Source organism: Andrena cerasifolii, chromosome 3, assembly GCF_050908995.1.
Source record: "Andrena cerasifolii isolate SP2316 chromosome 3, iyAndCera1_principal, whole genome shotgun sequence".
NCBI lineage: Eukaryota > Metazoa > Arthropoda > Insecta > Hymenoptera > Andrenidae > Andrena > Andrena cerasifolii.
In genome coordinates, this window is record NC_135120.1 from 2303218 (window position 1) to 2320891 (window position 17674).

At 39.0% G+C, this 17674-nt stretch overlaps 2 long non-coding RNA genes across 4 annotated transcripts; one reads left to right on the forward strand and one right to left on the reverse strand.

Moving 5' to 3' along the window:
* Positions 1-9159: 9159 nt before the first annotated feature.
* On the reverse strand, positions 9160-11954 carry LOC143367080 (uncharacterized). Of its 3 annotated transcripts, none has more exons than XR_013084931.1 (4): positions 11586-11954; positions 10656-10952; positions 10104-10378; positions 9160-10025 (listed from the first exon to the last, which is right to left on the reverse strand). It is a non-coding gene; the product is annotated as an uncharacterized LOC143367080 (long non-coding RNA). The 3 variants fall into 3 exon arrangements; XR_013084930.1 differs by having other exon boundaries at positions 10104-10168; positions 10233-10378; positions 10656-11954; XR_013084929.1 differs by having other exon boundaries at positions 10656-11954.
* Positions 11955-11960: 6 nt separating this feature from the next.
* Positions 11961-16683, forward strand: LOC143367094 (uncharacterized). The gene is made up of 4 exons (XR_013084956.1): positions 11961-12512; positions 12614-12708; positions 12814-12975; positions 13486-16683. It is a non-coding gene; the product is annotated as an uncharacterized LOC143367094 (long non-coding RNA).
* Positions 16684-17674: the final 991 nt, after the last annotated feature.

Sequence of the window (17674 nt, forward strand, 5' to 3'; positions counted from 1 at the left end):
ACTTTGCTCTAGGTATTATCGGTTTACTCGCCCGCTTCTTTGCGCGTTAGAATTTGATCTGAAAACAATCGCACGGAATAGTCTTCCGTGTAGACTTCTCGCGCCTCAGATTTCATATTTATTTATTTACGCACGCCTAAAGGTGGAATCTGACGGTACGTGAATCGGCGACCTTTGCGCGCGAATCGCCGAACCCACGTGCGTTGAGAACGCTCATGGCTCGCCGACTCAAGCTCAGCAAGCCGACCTGCCGCGCCTGGGCGAGCCGAGCAAGCAATAAATAAATATGAAAACTACGTAGAGCAAAGTAGTGTAAGTGAACAATAGGACGAAATCAACGATAAGGGCGGAATCAATTTAAGGAAAATATAATGATAGGCTTGTAAGAGAAATTGAATGTCGCGAAACATGCGAGAAGGCACTTCTCGCACCGGTCCGGCGTTCGAAGCTGCTAGCGAGCGCTGGACATCGGTGATGCCCGAGCTTCGAGAATTTTAAGATGGTCGCTTTCAAATTAACGTCGCAAAGAGCTATTCGAAATTTCCCGACTCAGGTAAGCGAGCCGGGCGCTCCGTTTTTATGGCCGGTTTACCACTCGCACCTCAGATTACCGTACGAAGGTTTGAAAACAATGTGTCGACTGGTCTCGTACCCGTCTCAATTTCAATAATTTTAGCTACGATAGGGTTGGCTTGATTTTTCGCCACCTGCGTATCAAAGCACACAAAAGTGGCGTGTCGTTTCAAAAGATGATATTAACGTATGTCACCCCATAGTGGCGCACACCGGGGTCAAGAATATGGTTCCAAGTTGGAATACGTTACTGCTACCTCAATTTCGAAAATAATGTGGGTTAGTCCGTTGTTTGCTCTCACTGTCTCAATTAACGATATTACGCATAAAATTAGTAGCACGATTGAAAGCCCGTTTCGTTAAAAGTAGTCCGATTTAATTTTTGTTTTGCCAATTTAATCGGAAGAATACAAGGAATCCATTGCTGTCACTTGAATGACAGAATGATGAATTTTAAAAAAATCATTATATAAAGTATTTAAATAAACAGTTTGCAAAGGCTTGTCGCAACAATTATGGTTATGAGGGGTGAATGGAATAATGACGACTACAGTCTCTTTCACCACACTCCTTTTAATACGCGAGAAAAGGTGATGCTCTGCGAATCAGAGTAGTAACAATTTATTAAACGGCGCGAGTCGATGCCACTAAAGACAGTTCCACAGAGTGAGTGAGGGCGCGCGTCACCTCTGGAGGCTATTTATACAGCCCTCTCAGAGGGACGCGTCCCTCAAGCGACGCCGAAAACGCGCGGCAAATTTTGGCGCGAAAAGCGCGTCCCCGCGCTGGAAAAACCCAGACCTGGGCGAGCCTGGCTGCCAGATGCCTACGTGGCCATAGCCTGACTCACCCAGGCCCACGGGGGAAAACCCAAGCGTACACAAAGGTACAGAAAAGTCGCGTCTCCAATATGGAGGCGAAGTAACAAACAACCGCTACATCACCCCCCCGGTAGTAATTAACCCTAAATTACGAGAACCCAACCTGCAGTCTATCCGGAAATTTAACTCTTCTACCGAAACGAGTAACAAAACGTACCGGCGTAGTTAAATCCGGTGCAGGTACCAACGGTAACGCGTTTCGAATAACCGGCGGAACTACAGGTAGTCTTGTGTCCATATTTCGCGGTGTCGCAGCATCAGGTAGAACAGGCAATACCTGAGTGCGATCTAGCTGGATCGGAATATCATCCGCTATAACGAACGCTGGCTTAAGTCTATTTATTGATATAACCTTATGTCTACCCTTAATATCTATTGTAAACGTCTTATCACCACGACTAATAACATCATACGGCCCATCGTATGGCTGTTGCAAAATAGTTTTCGCCGCGTCATGCCTTATAAAAACACGCTTACACGTTTCAAGTTCTTTAAAGACAAACACGCGGGGTGTGCCATGCCGAGACGGTGCAGACGGTCCAATATTGCGGAAATGATCCCGTAATCCATTGACAAATACGGCGGTATCGGAAATTGCTGATGGCGCTAAAAATTCGCCCGGCAATCGTAATGACTCGCCAAACACCAGCTCCGCCGAAGTCGATAAAAGATCTTCCTTCCAGGCTGAGCGGATCCCCAGCAAAATGGTCGGAAGAACCTCCGTCCACCGATCATTTTGGTAGCACCGAATGGCAGCCTTGAACTGGCGGTGGAACCTTTCCACCATGCCATTAGCCGCAGGATGGTAAGCCGTGGTATGGAAATGAGTCGAGCCTAGTAAAGCGTTTAGCTCTTTAAAAAGGTACGACTCAAACTGCCGTCCCTGGTCCGTGGTCACACGCAGCGGGGTCCCGAATCGGCAGATCCAACCCTCAAAGAAGGCTCGTGCAACCGTGGCTGCCTCCTGATCGTATAGCGGAATCGCTTCTGGTCACCGCGTAAAACGATCAACGCACGTGAGGCAATACCGATATCCCTCAGACACCGGTAGAATTACAATATCAATGTTCACGTGCTCGAATCTCGCCGATGGTTGAGGAAACGATCCCAAAGGTGCAACAACGTGCTTATGGACTTTTGACCGCTGGCATGGGACACAAGCTCGAGTCCATTCCCGACAATCCGATTTACACGACGGCCAAACATAACGCTGCGTTATCAATTTAACCGTCGCTTTGATCCCCGGGTGAGACAGTCCGTGGAGGGTATTGAAGACGAGCTGACGAAAAGGAAGTGTCAGGAAAGGCCGCACCCTCTCAGTCGATGTGTCGCACCAAATACGGCTGGATGATCCTGGAATCGACACGTGCTCCAGTGCCAGGCCAGAATCCCTCAGCAAAAATGATTGCAATTCCGGATCCATAGCTTGTGATGCCGCTAACGCTTCAAAGTTCACCGTCCTCTCCAGAGTTTCAAGCCTAGATAATGCGTCAGCTACCACATTATCCGGACCAGCAATATGACGGATGTCGGTGGTGAATTGGCTCACAAAACTCAAATGTCTGATTTGCCTCGGAGTATGCTTATCTGGGCTACTATCAGTGGTTTATGGTCAGTAAAAATTGTGAAAGTTCTACCTTCCAACAAATGTCTGAAATGTTTAATCGCTTTATAAATGGCCAACAACTCTCGATCAAACGTGGAATAGTTCCGTTCCGTTGTCGACAGTTTGGTGGAGAAAAAAGCTAACGGTTCCCAATTATCACCAATCTGCTGCTGCAAGGCGGCGCCCACCATGGTGCTCGATGCATCGCAAGTAAGCGTCACATTTGCATTGGGCTCGGGATGCGCCAACAAGGTGGCCCGCGAAAGACCCTCCTTGCACCGGCGGAACGCGTCGCGAGCTTCAGCCGTCCATTCGACCGGGGTGCTCCCCTTAATATTATTTCCCAGGAGATCGTTCAGAGGAGCCTGTGCCTGCGCCGCCTTGGGCATGAAACGCCTATAAAAGTTTAACATGCCCAAGAACCGCCGCAACTGCTTTGCTGTAACCGGCTCTGGAAAATTGTTAATGACGTCCACTTTTTCCGTTCCCGGACGCGACCCCAGTTCCGACACTACGTAACCAAGGAATTTAACCTCTGTTTTACCGAAAACGCACTTACTCGAATTAATAACTAGGTGATATTTACACAACCGGTTAAACACAATTTTCAAATGTTCTAAATGTTCCAACTCTGACGTAGATGCTATTAAAATATCGTCAATGTATGCGTAACAAAAGTCCAATCCCCGCAACACCTCGTCGATGAATCTTTGAAACGTCTGGGCAGCATTGCGGAGACCAAACGACATGAATGGGAATTCGATTAAACCAAAAGGTGTTGTAATCGCTGTCTTCGGGATGTCTTCTTCCGCCACTGGGATTTGATTGTAAGCGCGCATCAAATCTATCGTGGAGAAAATCTTCTTGCCCCTCAACGACTGCGCGAAATCTTCAATGTGGCGGATGGGGTAGCGGTCAGGTATGGAACGTGCATTAACGCCACGATAATCACCAACCGCTCTCCACAAATCCACACCGGAACCTTTAGGCACCAAATGCAGTGGAGAGGACCAGCAACTTTTCGACGGCCGCGCTATTCCCAAGCGCATCATCGTCTCAAACTCCTTTTTAGCAAATTGGAGCCTATCCGGTGCAAGTCGTCTAGGCTTGCAAGCAACGGGAGGCCCCGGCGTTGTTTTAATATGGTGACACGTGTTATGATTTACCTCAACGGGCGTGCCTCCAGGTTTCGTAAGGTCCGGATATTTCCGCAACAATGTATGGTAGACGGACTCGCTTGCCACCATCTTGACCGATGCCACCTCGTGCCGAACCGTGGTCCCTTTCGACCGCATGGTCGTAGTTGAATCGATGAGGCTCTGGTTGCGAATATCCACCAGAAGACCAAAGTGCGCCAAAAAATCGGCCCCGATAATTGGTTTGGAGACGTCCGCCACTACAAATCGCCAAATAAAATCTCGACGCAGACCCAGATTCAGCGTAATCGTCGCTGTACCATAAGTCGCGATCAAGGTTCCGTTTGCCGCGGAAAGTTCATAGTCCGATTTCGGACCATGACTGATCACAAATTTTCGGGGAACAACACAGAGGTCCGCGCCGGTGTCGACCAAAAACTGCGTATTAGTGCGCCGATCGAGCACAAAAAGACGGCGGAATGTCGGGCCGGAGTCGCTAGCCGACATCAACGACCGCCCCGAGCGTTTCCCTGGCTGTACGTGCAGGGCTCGATGCACCGATGGGCCTTATTCGCGTACTTCGCGTGGTACCAGCACATGCCGTTTTCTGCGTGCTCCCTGGATCTCGAACGCGGCCTGGAAAAACTCCGCGGACGACGCGAACGCCCCTGGTCGTACCTACGGAAGGGTTCATCCCTCCGGGAATGACGCAACTCATCGATCTGGGCTCTCATAACTTTCGTCTCCTCCTGGAGGGAAACGAGGAGTTGCAGCATTCTCTCCGCCACCATATCCATGGAACTAGAGTTTGTCGACGGACCAGGACGCGATGATTCGGCAACCACTGGCCGTCCGGGAATGGTGTCCAAGATGGCGTCCGCTAACTCAGCCGTCTTATCCAGCAACGTGTCCTTTTGCGTTGCTAAGATAGCTTGAACACTAGTGGGTAAACGTCCCAACCATAGCGTCCTCAACAAAGGCTCCGAAACGTACGTCCCCGCCAAGCTTCGTAAATGTCGCAGGAATTGTGAGGGTTTCCGATCCCCCATTTCCTCACGCTCGAGCAACTGACGGGTCTTCTGCTCTTGTGATACGCACACGCGACTAATCAATTCGGCTTTCAATTTTTCGTATAGACCCGTCTCCGGTGGATCTAATAACACGTCCCGCACTTCCGTCATGTAACGCGGTCCTAACGCTCCGGTAACATAACTTGACTTAATCGCGTCGGAGACGATCCCAGCCGAGAGGAAATTTCTTTCCATAATACAGAACCATAGTTCTGGGTCGCTCGGCGTAAATTCTGGGACTCGGATCCCTACTCGATTTGTCGGATTCGCGGGAAACAAGGACGCTCCGTCAGTTTCACTATTTTGAGCCATGGCGCTAAATGTCTAACACAGTCTTTGAAGTACAAAGTTTTTCACACAAGCACGAAATTGCAGCACTATCACCTTCGCGTCAGATCACGTCGGGGTCACCACTTTGAGGGGTGAATGGAATAATGACGACTACAGTCTCTTTCACCACACTCCTTTTAATACGCGAGAAAAGGTGATGCTCTGCGAATCAGAGTAGTAACAATTTATTAAACGGCGCGAGTCGATGCCACTAAAGACAGTTTCACAGAGTGAGTGAGGGCGCGCGTCACCTCTGGAGGCTATTTATACAGCCCTCTCAGAGGGACGCGTCCCTCAAGCGACGCCGAAAACGCGCGGCAAATTTTGGCGCGAAAAGCGCGTCCCCGCGCTGGAAAAACCCAGACCTGGGCGAGCCTGGCTGCCAGATGCCTACGTGGCCATAGCCTGACTCACCCAGGCCCACGGGGGAAAACCCAAGCGTACACAAAGGTACAGAAAAGTCGCGTCTCCAATATGGAGGCGAAGTAACAAACAACCGCCACAGTTAAATAATTGAAAAAAGAAAAATTAAGTAAACGTAAAATTTGGTAAAATTTCCATCATTAGAAGGGGATAATTTGTCCCCATTTTATGGCGCAAATTGCATTCCGTTATCTTTTGTAGTACAAAAGTTATGCGAAAAATGCTCCAAATTCATCAACCCGGGCCACTAACGCGTCAGCGTGGTCTAATACCGCTGCTGGACCATTGCATACGTAGATAACGGGATCGGCGCGGTCGCACTCTTAAAATGGCTACCGTTTTCTTACCCGTCTGCTACGTCAAATTTAATATTCTCTGACGAAAGTCAAAAGCACCCTCTACTGGCACCTAAAAGACCCTGCACTTTCATCATTGGCTCATAGATGGCGGAACTATCGGTGCATGGTTGCAATGGAATGCGTCCGTGAGGCGGTGTTGCCATTTTACAAGTTCGCGCGCGCGCGGGTTGCAGCTTATAACGTTGACTCTGTATTTGGGCATTTGGACTGACGGAGTCCTGGAATCACGGAAAGGGGAAAGGGACGACCTTTTTTTATGACCGTGAAAGGTTCTTGAGTCGAAGCTCTCGCACCACGCGTTTCGGGGGTCCTAGACCCTAGAGTCATAAAGACAAGGACAGCAATAGGCCACTCAGTAATGAAAATGAGAATTTCTATAATTAATTTTAAATCTCCATACAAATACCACCAATGGATTGCTGGAGTTTTTGCAATGAAAACTATACCAAACATGATATAATTCTGATTGTTATTAATGATTGTAATGAAAAGAGTTTTGTATTTGAATTTTACGCGGTATGGTATAGAGTATGATCGGATGCATGAATGCTGGGTGTTAGGGAAATGGAGCTGGATGTGCGTTTCAACAGGACGTGCAAACTTTAGAGCTTTTTCACACAGCGATACATGTATCGCGATACGTGTGTGATGCATACCGATTTTCCATTGATCATTATAGCTTCCATAGGAACCGTTCACACGAGGATTGTCGTATCGCTCGATTATTTTCTCGGTTCTCGACCTTCATTATTTTCTTCGCTATTCTAACCAATTGCGATTTTTTTTCAAAACGATGAAACACGCCACCTACTTAGGAAACTAATACTTCTAGCTTCTAAAAAAAAATCACGTCGTTTGGACCAATTTTAAAGATGTTATTCTGTTTTGAAGGGTGTACGAATACTTTTGCAACCTACTGACAGAAAGAACTGTACAGCAAGCTTGCAGAAACGGCTGAATTAAAATGCACTAAAAACTAAAAAATAATTATTTTCTTGTACTTCAATTTTGATGGTGTAAATATCATTTTAAATATAACCGTGGGGCACCATGTGCAACCAGAAGTTGAAGTATTAAAGTGATTCATATCCTGTTATGAAATATCGTGCCCCACGACTTTATTTAAAGTGATATTAACACCATCAAAATTGAAGTACGAGAAAATAATTATTTTTTAGTTTTTACTGCATTTTAATTTAGTTTTTACTACATTTTTAATACAATCGTTTAACATAACATTTTTTTATATATTTTTTATTTTCTAGTTTTTAGCGTTTGTGGATATACATTTCACAGCTCAGACTTCTTTACAAATATCTTTTATTGCTGTATCTAGAGACGCGGTAGCGTCTCGTAGTGATGGGCACCATCGAATAAAAACTATCGATTAGTCGATAGTAGCCAACTATTATTTTTAGTCGACTGATTTTCAGAACTATCGACTGAATCAGTTGACTAATAAAATGAAGTCGCTTGAACTATGCTATCGGTCGTATGGTGGAGTTACGGATCAATTGAATTTAAACGGCGGGAATTTTGAATAGATTTTATCACGAGATTTACTATATCAAATACATAATAGATTCATTCGTTAGCGGTATCGAATAATTCATTCGTTAAACATGTGTATATTCGATTATGTATAATGGAAACTAGTGCAACCCTACTAGATTTACACAGTTATTGGGCGAATGTTGTAAGAAATTGTGATTTTCACCACTTTTAATAGTTTGTATTTCATAGTAACGTTAACCAATTTTAATGAGATTGTCAACATGCATACAACTTACTGATATTAACGAAAGACAGTATTTTGATTTTCATTAAAGGATTAGATGAAAAAGTGGAGAAGTGTTTTTTATTATTTATTTCGCGATACAAATAATTGTAATTTTCTCAAATAGCTTTTTATGCATTATCTTCTCCAGTAATTCTAAAAGTTTCATTTTAAAAATGTCATTTACTTTTCTAGAGTGCACGAATACTTTCATTTCTCTTTTACATTAATAAGAAATTGTACGTATCAAAAGTGAAGAAGACAAACCACAACTACTTTATAACGTATTATCTCAGAATTTGGCACTGTCACTTGATGATGAAAGCATCTAAAAATCTAAATATTACGGGAAGCAAGGGTGGACTAGTATTATTTCTAACGAAAATAAAAGAATAATTCTTTAATTGTTTTACAATGTTTTTATTATTGTATAGTAATATTATTGTAATAGTATTGTAAGAAGAAAGGATAAAAACGCAAATGAATAAGGCGTAAATATTTTTAATGTTGAATCAATAATTTCAAAAAATACTGCCGATACTCGTCAGCTGAAAAGAATGATTTTTCCGTCCGAATAAGCACCTTTGTTTTCGTAAGCGCGCAACGTTCGCTTTTCAAGGGCTTGAAGTAATTTATGACTGTCGTGGCGTATTTAACACTGTCAGGCCTCGTTGTCGCTATACCATTCTTTCTAATCTGAACATGTAGTCGCTCATTGGTGTTTGCTGTAATTTTCGAATTATTTTATTGATTATATTATTTTTCAGGAGTTCATTAATATCTTGTATTAATATTATATTACTATTAAAACATAAATAATAATTTATAGGAAAAATAGTATTCTATAATTATATATATATATATATATATATATATATATATATATATATATATATATATATATATCTATTAATATTTGATATTAATATTAGTAATATCATTTTAATAATATTTTAATCCGTATTACATTATTTCTTTCAGAAGTTTAGTAACGTTTTGTATTTATATTGTTGTTTATGTTAATAAATTAATTACATCCTATAAAAAGCAATATTTTATAATTATATTTATCCTGTCCTATATACCGTATAATACCGACAACATTAAAATACTTATAAATTATTAAAAATAAGAAATTTTGAAATACTATGTTTTAACAATCAAAATTGAAGAAAGTAAAGAAAGTTACATATAACTGGGAGAAATTATGATTGTGGAACGTACTTTCCTATGTGACTTTCCTTGCAACAGAGAACAGAGCTAGGTATCTAAAGTATCCTTTCCAGTCAAAGGATCCCATTAACGCAGTCCGCTACGTCACAAGTAAAATAAACAAATGCCTCGATACAAGTTCAGTACGATCGGGGATTTAGTTAAAGCGTAGATTTGAACGTGTCAGCATCAGCGTATATAGTTCTAATTTTCTAAAAAATTAAGTAGTTCTAAACCAATTTTAAAAGCACTGTCTTTCTCAGTACTCAGTATTTAAATAATTCCAATAAACCATTGTTTGAATAGTGTAATAAAGTGTTTAATAAACTATTACTTATACAGTATTATAAACTATTTAATAAACTATAGTGATTTTCATTAATAGTGTATATATAGTGTAGTTAGTAGTGTATATATAGTTGCTAGTGTATATAATACAATATGTATCGACAAAAGCGCTCACTAGTATGGAAATATTTTGAAAAAAAGACACCAACTACTGCGATGTGTCTCTTATGTAAAAGAGAATATAAAAATGCAGGAAACACTAGCAATTTGCATGAACACTTGAAACGCAAACATTTTACAGTGCTTGAAGCGAATCGAGAGCGGGATCAAGAAGCAGCAGAGTCGATAGACATCGATGAACCTGTTATACCTGGAACAGTAATACAAGATATAACACCTGTGGCATCCACTTCGAGTGCATATCTTATAGCTCAAAATGCTGACTTACCAACTACAGCGCAAAGACCGCAAGTACATTTAAGGCAATTGACCTTAAGGACAATTTCAAATGATCTGCCTCAAACAAAAATTATGAAATTAAATAATCTGGTGGTAGCCATGATATGTAAAGACTTACAAACTTTAAGTATTGTTGAGGATAAAGGATTTATTGAATTCGTCAAAGAACTGGAACCTCGCTATCAATTGCCAACTCGACGAACTTTTGGACGTTCCATTTTACCGCAAGTATATGCTGACACTAAAAATAAAATTTTGCAAAACCTGCAACAAACAACGTACGTCTCCATTACAACAGATATCTGGTCAAATTTAAACACACAATCTTTTGTCACGGTTACTAGTCATTACATTCTTCAAGACAAACTATATACGAACGTATTAGCCACTAGCATTTTAGATGAAAGACATACAATTGAATATATAACAAGTATAATACAAGATACTTTAACAGAATTTAATATAGCAGATAAAACTGTTGCAGTTGTAACTGATAATGCTGCAAATATGATAGGTGCTGTACGTAGTCTGGGTTACTTACATTTGCCATGTGCAGCACACACGTTAAACTTAGTTGTGAATGACTCAATTAGTGCTATTCCAGATATCGTTAGCACATTAAAAACTTGCCGTTCCATAGTCACCCATTTTAAAATTAGTGTTACTGCTGCAGACAAATTAAGAGCGATACAAGCCCAAATGGAATTACAGCACCTAAAATTAAAACAGGACATTCATACTCGATGGAACTCCTCTCTTATAATGTTGGAGAGATTATTTGCGTTGAGAGTTCCTTTATCTGCCGCTGTGGTATCATTACCAAAATTTCCCAGATCTTCTGAAACATTAAATGAGGAACAGTGGGAAATGATAGAAGACGTGATACCATTATTAAAACCGATAGAATATATAACCACAGATCTTAGTGCCGAAAAATATTCCACAGCCTCCAAAATTGTGCCATTAATAACTGGTATTCAAAATGCTATCGAAAATATTACACCCATGACAAGGTCTGGACATTTATTGAAAATTAATTTATTAAATAATATTGATATTAGATTTGATTACATAGAGACAAATAAAATTACACGTGCAGCAACTATACTAGACCCCCGATTTAAAACAGCAGTTTTTCAAAATAATATTAACGCACAAACAGCAAAGACAGCCATACATTCAGAAATTAAAACTTTATTAAATGTTATGAATAATGAAAATAGGGTTATAAATCCACAACAAGACGAAGAGTCACCGGATCAAAATTCAGGATTCTGGAATTTTTATTTAAATAAAGTTTCGCACTTAACCAGAAAATGCTCCACGCCTTTAGAAAGTGCAGAAAATATAACAAAGCAATATTTAGAACTGCCGTATGAAAACATTAAAAGTAACCCTATAGAATTTTGGAAGACCCATAGACACACAATGCCCAAATTAAAAAAAATAAGCGAAAAATATTTATGTACACCTGCAACTTCTGTACCCTCAGAAAGAATATTTTCGAAAGCTGGCCAGATTATGTCCGAAAGGAAAAATAGATTGTCCACAAAAAATTTAAATCAATTAATTTTTTTAAATTTTAATATGGAATAACGGAGTAGGTCAAAATATCAGATATTTCTTTAAACAATTTTTTAGATGAAATTCTTTTATACTTAAATCCATAATATACCCATATTTATTCTAGGTGAAGGAAGAAATACACAAATTGTTGCGGCGTAACGCACTATGATCTAAACATAACCACACCACTGCTAACCACTAAACTGAAATTTCAATCGACTAAAAACTATCGACAACATAGTCGATAGTATGTCGCAACTAAATAGTAAGTAGTCGATACTTTAAATTATTCGATGGTGCCCATCACTAGACGGCGTCTCGACGCCAAGTACATGAAAAACACCCTGTACATGTCGACTGTCGCTACCGCTATCATTTACTCGTCGCACGGCTATTCCAACCTAACCTGAAAATTATTTCATTAATATCTTATCACGCCTGCAATATTTTCTAAATTTAAAGGCATTTTTCTTATGTAAACCGCATATAAGCTTCCGAATAAAAACAAATTGAATAAAATCGGTCCACTCATGATAGAGATATCGTAATATCGTCTCATGGATCTGTCAGAAACGGTAAGGTTTTTCTTCTTCTTCTTCTTCTTCTGATTCTTATTCTCCAGTCAAATTTTTCGTCGACATAATACGTATACGCGTTACACGCACACCTTCAGCCAAAACGAAACTAACACATGTTTCGTTCGTCGATTCGTCGACTCTCGGAACCATTAAACAGGGATCGTCATCCGTCATTGTACATATAGCTATGTACACTATTTTGAACTAACCTGCCAAGTGTCAATCCATCATAACCTGTCAAGTGTCAAAATAAGGTGAGTTGTCCAAATGTGAAATGTCACGAGTTTTTACACTATATAAGGGACTGAATTATTGTCTCGATTAACTAGGTAAGTCGCCAAAATATTTTTAATAGATTTCTTATGCAGAGTCGCCGACTTGGAAGTTGTCTGTAGAAGGTTTGACAGAGAAGCATCTCCTTTTGCATAGGTTTCTGGAAATGTGTACCATGTATGTACAAAATAATATATTGTAGTAACAAATTGCATTGTATTTAAATTGCCAGATATTTGTATACCAGCAATTTAGAGTTTTTATGTAAAGCTTATATTACAGAAATGAAGGGAGCGCACAGGCTTCGATAGAATTCAACGGGTCGCACAGGCTTGGATGGATAGAAATGAAGGGGACGCACAGGCTGGAGGTTGTCCGGAGAAGTTTAGATAGATAGATAGAGCATCTTGTTTCGCACAAGTTTCTGGAAGCTTGTAAAATAAGGTAAATCGCCAAAATTTGTCAAAAGACATTTTATTGAGAATTAAGAAAATAGATTATGGTGGTCTGCTTGCAATGTAGAGCAAGTCACATTAGTGAAAAAAGTATGCTGAAAACACATCTCCCTTGATGCTTTTCAATTTTTTGTGAAAGACATTTGTAATACTTTAATTAAAATCCACAGTAGTTGCCACGCTATTCATTAAATTATTAATTTTTTAGGTTCCCATTAACAATATTTCAATTCACTAATAAACATACTAAACTAATTTTATTCTAAAACCAATAAATTGTGTGTTGAAAATATTGGATCTCTTCGTTCATTTTCGCTGAATTATTACCATTAGCATTTAAATTTCCTGTAACAAGACTTTCTGCCATATGCTCTCACCTGCTTTGGACACATTTTGTAGTCTCTACACTTATAATAGCCAAATGCCACTCTATTTCTATATAAGTTCTACATTAAGTTGTAACTAAAATCACTAAAATGTGGATTTTATATATTTACAGATAATCAAAGTATAAGATGATACAGAATGATCTCCGTCATAGAAAGTAATTTATTGTGACATAGTATTATATTAATAATTAAACGATTTTATTAAACGATTTTATTCAGCTTCGATGCTGTTTTCTTCTTGTATGTTTGCTTCATATCTGAAAACTCAAATTTAAACCAATTCCACCAATCCACTGAATACATATAACATAATTTACATATTTAATCAATGTCAAAGGTATGTTTAATTAGAAAATATTTAATAAACTTAGAATCCAAGGTACACCATATTTACTGTTAAATATTTGTATTTCTCTACATTAGAGTATGGATTATCACCAATTTATTTAGTTTATATTCGGTCTTTGGATAATACTAAAAAATAGTTTTAAAAAAGAAGGTTGTAAACTGTTTTACATACTTTACAGAAGATAATAATAATATAATATTAAAAATTATCTGAAGTCATTCCCTATGCAAATTATCTTTTCCTGATAGCCAAATCTGGGCAGCAGAATCTGACATCAGAACCGTAGTCGTCTGTGTCCGCAGATGACTGCGTTCTGAGGTGCAGAGCCTGATGTCAGTGCCTGATGTCAGATCAACAACAGATCTGCAGTAGATTCTGCCCTCTGCTACGGTTCTGACGTCAGACTCTGCGCTCTCATGCCAGAGCCAGACCCTGCTACCAATCTGATGTTAGACTGGAGACAGATGGTTATGAGGGTTTGTAAAAAGAAGTGATATACCCATAAAAAAACTTTAAAAAAGAAAAAAATTACGCCAAGTACATGAAATCAAATAAATCACAAAAAATAGAAGATAATAATAATTACAAAATAAAAAAAATATGTGATATCAAAATGAGCTGCAAGTACATCGAGGTGCTTTCAAACTGCGCTTAAGAGGACACAACTACATATGCACAGTTAAAATGCTGTGTTCATAGCTTCCATTACTCATATCGCGGACATTTTAATGAACCCATCTAAAAGAATCAAAATTAATGATATACAAAAATTGCGCCAATTATAACAATGGCTATTTCTACAAAGAAAAAAAGGTATTAACTAATATTAAGCAGCTATATTTTTATACAAATAAATATTTTAATACGAATAAATATATTATTCAAAATACTTGGCGCTGCGCTCCGAATTGGTGTTGCTAAACTGAATAAATATGTTTTAATTGCATTAATATTTCTCTCTTTTCCTTGTGCGTGCGTTCGTGAATGTCTGTATGTGTGCGTGTGCATATGCTACGTATGATATTAGAATTAAATATATGTAGAATAAATCTGACTGCATTTCTAGTATTTATATGTACATTATGTATTTTAGATTGTAAGGGAGTTATTGTAAATTATTAATACTAAGACAATTAGCATTTCTTCGGTTTCGCAGCGCCAAGTATTTTGAATAATATATTTATTCGTATTAAAATATTTATTTGTATATAAATATATCTGCTTAATATTATTTAATACCTTTTTTCTTTGTAGAAATAGCCATTGTTATAATTGGTGCAATTTTTGTATATCATTAATTTTGATTCTTTTAGATGGGTTCATTAAAATGTCCGCGATATGAGTAATGGAAGCTATGAACACAGCATTTTAGCTGTGTATCCCAGATAGCACAAAACCGTTTTAAACACGTTTTAAAAACGTCCAGGTCGGACGTTCAGGATGTTTTGAAAACATTCAGAAAAGGTCCAGAAAAGGTCCTAAAAACATCCATTTTCACAAACCAGAACGTTTTCAAAATGTTTTCAGGACGTTTTCTGGACGTTTCTAAAACGTTTTCAGGACGGTTTGTAGAACGTTTTTAAAACGTTTTCAGGACGATTTGTAGGACGTTTTTAAAACGTTTTCACTACGTTTTCTGGATGTTTTTAGGACGTTCGACGGTGCTGATTCGATTTAATAAAAATTGAAGCAAGTAAATGGTTTTCAAAATGAGATCAAACTCGATAACAATTTATTTCATTTATTTAATTCAGAAATAATGAAGAATATATGCACTTACAATAGATACAAGAACATGTTAGTACGAGGTCGAATATACAGAAAATACATTGAATTTTACAGTAATCAATTTTGGGAACAGTATAATGAGGGTGAAAGATACATATTAAAACCGTTGCTACGTTTAATTTATGGAAATCTTCTTTCCCTTTTCTGCCGATGCCAATTAAATAGCAATACAACGTCCATTGGGCATAAACGACGTTAACCTAAAATTTAAAAATTATTCAAACCCGAACCTAGAAGTACATACCTTTGACAGCAAATACTGAAACACATATACAAAAAACTGTACAAAAACGTCATGAAAGCTGTATAAAAACTGTATGAAAACAATATAAAAACGGTATAAAACCGGTTTGCAAACATTCGGTCAGAGACATTTAAACAATTGCTTCTGTGTTTTTGGTTTTCCATTGTTTCTTTCAACAAATGTTCATAAACATTTATATGTACCAGTGTGTATATTTATGTATATATGTATGTAGATTTAATTAGGCTTTACCTGTACGATCTATCCATATTTGGTGGATCCCTGGTTTCCTTCAACTAACGTACAGGAAACGTTCCCTGATAGCCAGATCTGGACAGCAGATCGACAGCAGATCGACAGCAGATCGACAGCAGATCGACAGCAGATCGACAGCAGATCGACAGCAGATCGACAGCAGATCGACAGCAGATCGACAGCAGATCGACAGCAGATCGACAGCAGATCGACAGCAGATCGACAGCAGATCGACAGCAGATCGACAGCAGATCGACAGCAGATCGACAGCAGATCGACAGCAGATTTCGCCGTCTGCTAGGCAATTGCTTGGTAATTCTGGACCTCAGATGGCGCTGTTGCTGTGCCTAGCAGACGGCGAAATCTGCTGTCGATCTGCTGTCCATCTGACATCAGGCACTGCACCTCAGGCTCTGCACATCAGAACGCAGCCAAATGCGGACACAGACTGCTGCAGTTCTGACGTCAGATTCTGCTGCCCAGATCTGGCTATCAGGGTTTCAAAAACGTACAAAAAGCGTCCAGGAACCGTTTTAAAACCGCCCATTTTCACAAATCAAGCCATGACGTTCAGACATAAAATGTACGTAAAATGTACGTTTTCAAAACGTCCTGTGCTATCTGGGATATGTAGTTGTATCATCTCAAGCGCAGATGGAAAGCACCTTTATGTACTTGCAGCTCATTTTGATTTCACATCTTTTTTTTATTTTGTAATTATTATTATCTTCTATTTTTTGTGATTTATTTGATTTCATGTACTTGGCGCAATTTTATTACTTTTTTTAGTTTTTTTATGGGGATATACGTACTACGAACACCTGCAAAGTTTTAGTTTTACTATTCGTACAAACGTGACGGATCATTTCTCGATAAATTGTATATTTTCGGTAATCGCGTTGCGACTAGCGTCCCGAACGCAGCGACTTTTTGTCGTTTTCGTAAAGAACACGAGTGGCTCATTTCAAGTCGTTTGGATTTGTGGTTATGGCATATATTTATTGATGACTGGGTAATTTTTTCACCCGCCTGAGCTTATTTTTTTTTTTAAATATTGTATTGTCATCTAAACTACGCACGCCTGCAAAGTTTCAAGACAATTAGATAGTTGCAAGTGGGTTAAATTTGAGTTGCCAGATTTGAACCATACAAACAAACATACAAACAAACATACAGTCAAACATGCAAACAAACATACAAATAAACATACAAACAAACATACAAACAAACATACAAACAAACATACAAACAAACATACAAACAAACATACAAACAAACATACAAACGAACATACAAACGAACATACAAACACACAAACATACAAACAAACAAACAAACAGAGGATCGAAGCTGAATAAAATCGTTTAAAAATCTTACCATTTTCGTATGATACATGACAACATATTACGATATCTCTGTCATGCGTGGACCGATGTTATTGAATTTGGTCTTATTCGAAAGCTTATACAGTGACTCGCATTAATATTCGGACACTTTTTAAAATCGCGTAACTTTTTTAGAATTGGTCCAAACGATTTGAGTTTTTTTTTAGAAGCTAGAAGGATTAGTTTGCTAAATGACGTATTTGGTCGTTTTGAAAAAAAATGTATTTGGTCGGAATAGCGAAAAAAATAGTAAAGGTCGATTTTTAAACTTTTTTTGT